Below are 7,700 nucleotides of genomic sequence, written 5' to 3'. Positions count from 1 at the left end.
GGATTTATTGGGGCTTCTTATGTTTACAGATATAAGGGACCAGATATCCATGACCCCGTCTCCTTCTGTAGGAAGCCACAGAACATAATTATGCCTCAGGAGCTAAAGGATTTTTCCATTTTTTTTTGGTAGCCTGGGCATGTAGCACATCACTGGGCACAGAACAGGCATTTTAATAGATAGGTTTATTGAATTGAACTAAATTGAATTAAATAGTTACCAATGGAAGGCAGTTTACAATTAAATACTGGAATGAATGAGACAAACAGTAGTACCAGAAGTGTTCAGAGAAAGTAGGGATCAATGTAGACTGGAGTAATTCAATTCAGTTCAGCTCAATTCAATTCAACAGCATTTATTACACAGCTGTTATGTGCAAGACAAGCTGTATGTGCTTTCAAGAGAAGTATAAAAGATGCCATTGGAGAGTTGGAGGACCAGTAAGGAATAAAAGCCTGCCAAGTGGTGTCAAGGGAACTAGAGGAAGGTCCCCAGCCCTTTGGTTCTATCGCTAGTGGAGAACTTATGGGAAAACATGGTCATGTAAGTGCTTATTAATTTAAAGCCTGACGGGAGCTTAAATAACATCTAGTCTGATCCCCTCTGCTTTTGAGATGAAGAAACTGAGGCCCAGAGAGGTTGTCATCCCATTCCTTTCTAAACTCATTGAGCTCATAATTCCTTATAGCACAATAGTATTCCATCACAATCACATCCCACAATTTGTTCAGTCATTCCCAATTGATGGCATTTTTGCAATTTCCAGTTCTTTGCCAAAGAGAGCTGCTATAAACATTTTAGAACACATAGGTTCTTTTTCTTTTTTCCTAATCATCTTTGGAAATAGACCTAGTAGTGGTAATGCTGGGTTAAAGAGTATAAGCAGTTTAATAACTCTTTGGACATAATTCCAGATTGCTCTACAAATGGTTGGATCAGTTCACAATTCTACCAATAATGAATTAGTGTCCCAATTCTTCCACATCCCCTCCAGCATTTGTTGCTTTCCTCTTCGATCATTTTAGCCAATCTGGTAGGTGTAAAATGATATTTCAAGGTTGTTTTAATTTGTGTTTCTCTAATCAATAATGTTTTAGAGCATTTTTTTGTATGATTTTAAATTGTTTTGATTTCTTCATCAGAAAACTGCCTGTTTATATCCTTTGACCCTTTGGAGACAGAACTGCATTCTAAGCATGGCAGATGTCTTGAGTGAATGCACAGACATTGGAGATAGCCAATCAAGTTTAGGAAACAGCTAGTAATTCATTTTGATTAGACTATAGAGTGCGTAATACAAAAAATGGCTAGAAAGGGAGATTGGTGTAAGACTATGAAAGATCTTTAATGTCATGCTAAGGAGTTTGTATTTTATTTAGAGGGTGTTGATAGATGCTTAAAAACCAGCTCTCTAAAACCCCCCCCCCCCCAACAACAATAAAAGACAAAGCAATGGAATGACACACTTTTAAGTTGAACTTGAATTGTTGCATTTTCTCCATTATTTTTTGAGGTCTAAACAATCAACATAACAATAAATCAAGTGATAATTTGTAGCATTTGCTGATCTCTGAGGTGTAAATGCTCTTGAAAAAAGTTTAACAATGGATACTCATGAGCTTGTGTGAGGCAGCTCCAGTAAACCACTGATTTTAATAAAGTGGTGTATCTGTTATCAAGATTTTACCAATAAGAAAAAAGGAGTCATCATTGGTTTCTGAGCAGGGAAGTGTAGTGACAATATATTTTATTATCTTATTAAGAAAGGAATATGTTTCTTAGTTTAGCATGACTTACTTCATTTTGTTTTAGGCTTTCATTTTGTGATTGAATTGTTTTGAGTAAATTGTGTTTCAATAAGATAAGCACTTGTGTGGTATGATATAGCACACAACATGCGTGTGTTCTTAAATAACTGATAAACATATGTGGACTCTCTGATAAGAGAGACCACCAACAGGAAAATATTAAAATCAACTTTATCAGTAATTTAAGTAGTAAACTACCAATAAAATTTTGTTGTAAACAACTTAGGACCACCCATAGCCGGAACTATAAAAAACTGAATGGAAGCCCTAGTCTACTCTTAGATGGTGCCTGGGACTGGCTCCTGTACTCTCTGCTCAATTGAGGATTATGCTGATTGGCTGATTGATGGAGATTTGCCAGATGACCAAATTAGAGGGAGACACAGCCTTTGGCTGAGCAGAGAGGTGACCTTGTCATGAATCCAGTATGGAGGAAGTTTACCAGAACCTTTAAGACAAAGGTTGATGGTTTATTTTTTAGAGGACTGTATCATTTGTATTGTTTGTACATTTTGACTAATAAAGTTTGAGTGCATGCATTGAGAAATATAAGCCTAATTAGTGTTCCCATTACACTAGTTAGCATATGTAATGGTAAGCTGGCTATAAGCATTCAAACCTGTGTTATAGGGAATGACACAGTCAGGATTCTGCATTAGAAAGATTATTTTGGCAGATGTGTGGAGGTTAGATTGAAGAAGGGAGAGAGTGAAGAACAGGAGGGCAGTTAGGAAACTATCAGAGTATCCCTAGGTAACTGACAAATGTAGGCCTGAGTTAGAGTTAAGGTAGTGTTATTAGAGAAGAGAAAGGGACATTCTGGAGGTGCTGGGGAACTAGACAATTTGGAAACTCATTCAGAAGGGGAGGGAGGGGGTGAGATGGAAGGAGGAAGATTGAAAGATGGCTACAAGATCAATCTTGTGTGACTGAAAAGATGGAAGGATATTGATAGCCTCAACAGTTATAAGGCATTTGAGAAGACTCTGGCCAAATTTTGGAAGAAGGATGATGGGTTGCTTGGGACACTGTGAGTTTGAGGTATTGGTAGGAACTTAGGAAGAGAAGTTCAGTAGGCAGCTGGAGACTTGGGACTGAAAACATGGGGAGAGATTGGAATTGGATATGTAGATCTGGGACATGTATATGTATATGTATGTATATATGAATATATAACACATATACATGTTATATATATACCTTGTTGTCAGGGCCATTTGGTCCTATGATATGTAAATCTCGACTAAGTTTCAGATATCTGCAGTAAGACTGGCAGAACTCCCAATGGTGCTGTAGCTTTTGAGATGATGTGAGTTAACATTCAAGTTTGAGATGATTTGGATATATTAATGAGCTAACCCCAAACAGATGAGTCTGATTTCTACCAAAACCCTATAAAAATGAGACCTTAAATTCCTCCCTCTCCCCCCAGCCCCAGCCCTCTTCCATCTCTATGGGGTCCATGCTGTCTAGTGCTCCCAACTCTAATCCATGGTAATATGAGTTACTCCCTGTAGCTTCCCCCTCCCCATTCTCTTCCCCAGCCTACCTGGCATCCTCCACTCTCCCATCCCTTTCCCATGCCATCTACTTCTGCACCCTCCTCCCCTTTCACCACTTGTCTCTGTACCTTCTGTGCCTGTTCATCCCTGCACTCCCTGTGCTTTCTTTAAGCGTGATTGAAGCCATACTTCCTACTGCCATTGTGATCTTTCCCAGTGAGTACCCAAAGAACCAGATATTCCAGCCCCCATTTCATAATTCCATAAATTAATCAGCAATTCAAAGGTGGACAATCAGGACAAGATAGTGTCATGGAAACCAAGAGTGGGGATGAGGTGGAGTGGTCAGTGGTGATAGATAATTTAGAAAGGCTGAGGAGAATAAGGACTAAGAAAAATCCATCCACTTGTCCCCCCCCCCCCCAATTAAGAAGCCATTGATCATACAGAGAACTTCAGTAAAGTGCTGGGATCAGAAAACCAGAATCCAGGGGTTGAGTAACAAATGGGTGGTGAGGTGGAGATGAATGTGAGCCAGGAACTTTGACAGTGAACAAATCTGCTAGGTAAGATCATTGTCCCATTCCCTGACTCTAAAGGATTCCTTGGCTACCAATTTTGTGGACTCTGAACTACCACCTCTTCTTTGCCCTTATTTGATAATAACCTAGGATCCCATTCTGGATTTGTTTATAGCTGGGAGCATAGTGGAAGGAACACAACATTTTTGGTTCAGATGACTTGGGTTCAAATCCCACTTCTGTTATCTGTATGACCTTGGACAAGGTCACTTTTCTGCTCTGGGTGTCAGTTTCCTATTCTGTAAAGTGAAGGAGTTGAAATGGATGATATCTTGGGCCCTTTACAGCTCACAATTTCAATATGTCTATAGATCAGAAGTCAAGAAATTGTGACCCACTGGCCAGATCTGGCCTGCTGCCTATTTTTGTACAACTCACAAGTTAGTTCTACCATTCTTAGCCCCCAGACCATTTAAAACCAGGTGGAGTGCTGAATTTGGCTCACAGGTCATAATTTGTTGAACCTTGCGATAGCCTGTCCAGAATGCATTCTCTAAGAATTCTACCTCTGATAGGAGAGACAGAAGGTTAGGAATTAGGGTATTGAAGCTGAAGACAGGAGCAAGTTCCCCTTTTAAACAGTCTCAGAAAGGGGAAATAATATGGGTTGGAAAGAATAGAGGCAAGACTCAAAACCCAAATTATACAACACTAACTCTCTGAGGACTCCCACATTGCCCCTCCAGACAACATCCCATCTGTACCAGATGAGAGAGACAGTAATTGTGATTCATCACAATAGCTATAGGGCTTTAAGATTCACAAAGCACTTTATACAAATTCATCCTCATGACAATCATGGGAGGTAGGTGCTATTATTATTCCCATTTTACAAATGAAGATATAGAGTCTGAAAGAGGTTGTGAAATTTTCCCAGCATCATTCAGTTAGTTAAGTGTTTGATTCTGGATTTGAACTCAGATCTTCCTGATTCAAAGTCTAGCACTCTATCTGCTATGCCATGCAGTTGCCAGATAGAAGAGTGGACTTCAGAATAAGGAAGTTGTTGTTTAGTCATTTTTCTATCTGATTTTTAGTGAACCTATTTGGGGTCATTCTTGGCAAAGATACTGCAGTGTTTGGTCATTTCCTTCTCCAGCTCATTTTATAGATGAGAAAATGGAGGCAGACAGGGTTAAGTGACTTGTCCAGGATCACACAGCTAGTAAGTGTCTGAGACCAGATTAGAACTCAGGAAGAACAGTCTTCCTGACTTTAAAGCCTGGTACTTTATGCACTGTGACATCACTAAGCTGCCCAGAGTTAGGAAGACATGGCTTTAAGTTCTGCTTCTGACAAACACTAGCTGTGTGATCATGGACAACTCATTTAACCACTTAGTGGCTCAGTCAATCAGTTGCAGAGTTGATGATTTGTATTGGTTGAGGGAATTTCTGATCTCAAAGCTCCTTCTGCTAGTGAATTAAAATTCTGATCAGCAATAACAACAAAACCCCAAATCCATTGGTAGTGATAGAATATGTTACCCCTCCTGGGTTAGAAATCTGCATTTTAAAGGGAGTCTTCTGGAGCCTTAATACAAAGAAGGGACTTAAGCCTGAAAATTTCATGTACTAGTGGCAGGTGGAGCCTTTTAAGAAGGCAGTGGGACCTTTTCCCCCCAAGTCATATCATAAAGATTGCCATGTCCTCTGTTTAAGGTGTAGCACTGGCCCTGTTCCTAGGACTCTACAAAAGCATGATGTCTACAGATCTCCTTGGAAGCAGTAAGATTGACAGATGAGAGCTGCCATACAGAGAGATGTGTTGACTTCCCCCCCCCCCATGGTATTTCATGCTTGTTGGGCCTATCTATCATCTTCTGAAATCACTTTCTTTGCTCATCATTTCCTCTATGCATGAAAACTGGGCTTTTTGCAAAGTACTATTTGCTGTAAGCCTGGGAAAGCTCTCTTATTTGCAACTCCTGGTCGGTTCTATCTTCATTGTCTCCTTCCTCTTCACCTCCATAACTCTGTCCTATTATATATTTGCTACATTCTTTCTGAGGTCCCGAGTACTAGTACTAATAGGACATTAATAAAATGGGAAGAGTACTGGACTTGAATTCATAAAACTTGGGTCTGGGTCTTGGAACCTGCAGTTTAACAGCAGTGTGACCTTGGAAAAGTCACTAAATCTTTGATTCTCACTTTCCTCATTGATAAAATGGTGATACTAATCATTGTATTATTCCAATCCTTTTCCGGGTTGTTGTAAGTAACATGCCTGAGTAAGTCATAAAGGGCAGATGAAATAGAGTGATAGGGGTTGTTGTCATCATTATGCATTTGCTTTTTTAAGCTGATCCACTTAATATACAACTTATTTCCTCCTTCTGACCTTGTCTGAATTTTGGATGTGTGACTATTAAGTGACCAGTGGTGTTTTGATTATAGTTTTGTGGTCCATGTAGTTTGGCTTTAGTCATAGATGTAGCTGAGAAAGTTGTTTGGTTGTTTCTGATTCTTCATGATCCCATTTGTGGTTTTCTTGACAAAGATACTGAGATAGTTTGTTATTTCCTTCTCCGGTTCATTTTACAGATTAGGGAAATGAGGCAAAAAGGGTTAAATGACTTGCCCAGTCTTCCTGACTCCAGGCCTGGCACTCTATCCATTGTGCCACCCACCTGCCCCAGTTGAGAAAGAGATGTACAAAAAGCAAATGATTAAAACAGTAGAACATAATCATTGTTACTGACTATATTCTTTAAAAGTGATGCCTACAGGGGCAGCTAGGTGGTGCAGTGGATAGAGCACTGGCCCTGGATTCAGGAGGACCTGAGTTCAAATCTAACCTCAGATGGTTAACACTGACTAGCTGTGTGACCCTGGGCAAGTCACTTAACCCCAACTGCCTCATCAAAAAAAAGTGATGCCTACATGATGATGATGATGATGATGATGACAATAATGTCCTCATACCTCATAAACAGAGACAGAGAGAGACAGAGAGACAGAGCAAGACAGAGAATGAGACAGAGAGAGAGAGAGAGACAGGGAGGCAGAGACAGAAACAGAGAAATAGAGAAAGAGGCAGAGACAGACAGACAGACAGACAGACAGACAGACAGACAGACAGACACACACACACACACACACACACACACACACACACAGAGTACCAGAAGCAGTAGAGCAGTAAAGGAGGATGCTTTGAATGTGGACTGACAATGATCTAGATTGACAATGAGTCTTGAGTGACTGGGGCAGTCTCCCTTTGTTTGCCCTTCTACTTGTGGGAATAAAAAACACTGAAAAATGACAGGACTGTTTTCCCCAAGAAAATCCAGGCAGCTGGTGATTTGCTTCTTTCACCTTTCTCCCCACTCTCTTTTCCTTCTGAAAAGGCGAATGTTTAAACCCGAAGTTCTCTGTTTATTTTAAGCTGGTCATTTGCTATTTTCACTAGGACTTTAAATCTGGCATTCTCTAAATAGAGATAAGATCAGACCTTAATTGTTTTTGTGAGTGTGAGTCCAAAAGAGGAAATGGAAGGGCTAGCTAGTTTGATTTCACGAAGATTTAAATAGTTCAGGAACTAACTCTGTCCTGGTGATCAGATATGATTCTGATCTGGGGGCTACAGGCTTTTTATGATTCTTCTTATTTTTATTTCTTTTGATCACTTATCTATTGAAGAATGGCTTTTGGTCATATATTTTTGTTAGTTGTCTACATATCTTGGATTCCATAATCCTTATCAGAGAAATTTCATAAGAAGAGTTGTTCCCAGTCAACAGCTTCTCCTCTTATCCTACCCACATTAATTTTGATTTTACAGAAACATTTCAATTTTTTGTAATA

Source organism: Dromiciops gliroides, chromosome 4 (assembly GCF_019393635.1).
Source record: "Dromiciops gliroides isolate mDroGli1 chromosome 4, mDroGli1.pri, whole genome shotgun sequence".
Taxonomy (NCBI): Eukaryota; Metazoa; Chordata; class Mammalia; order Microbiotheria; family Microbiotheriidae; genus Dromiciops; species Dromiciops gliroides.
The sequence above is the reverse complement of the archived record's forward strand: the minus strand, read 5'-3'. Positions refer to the sequence as shown.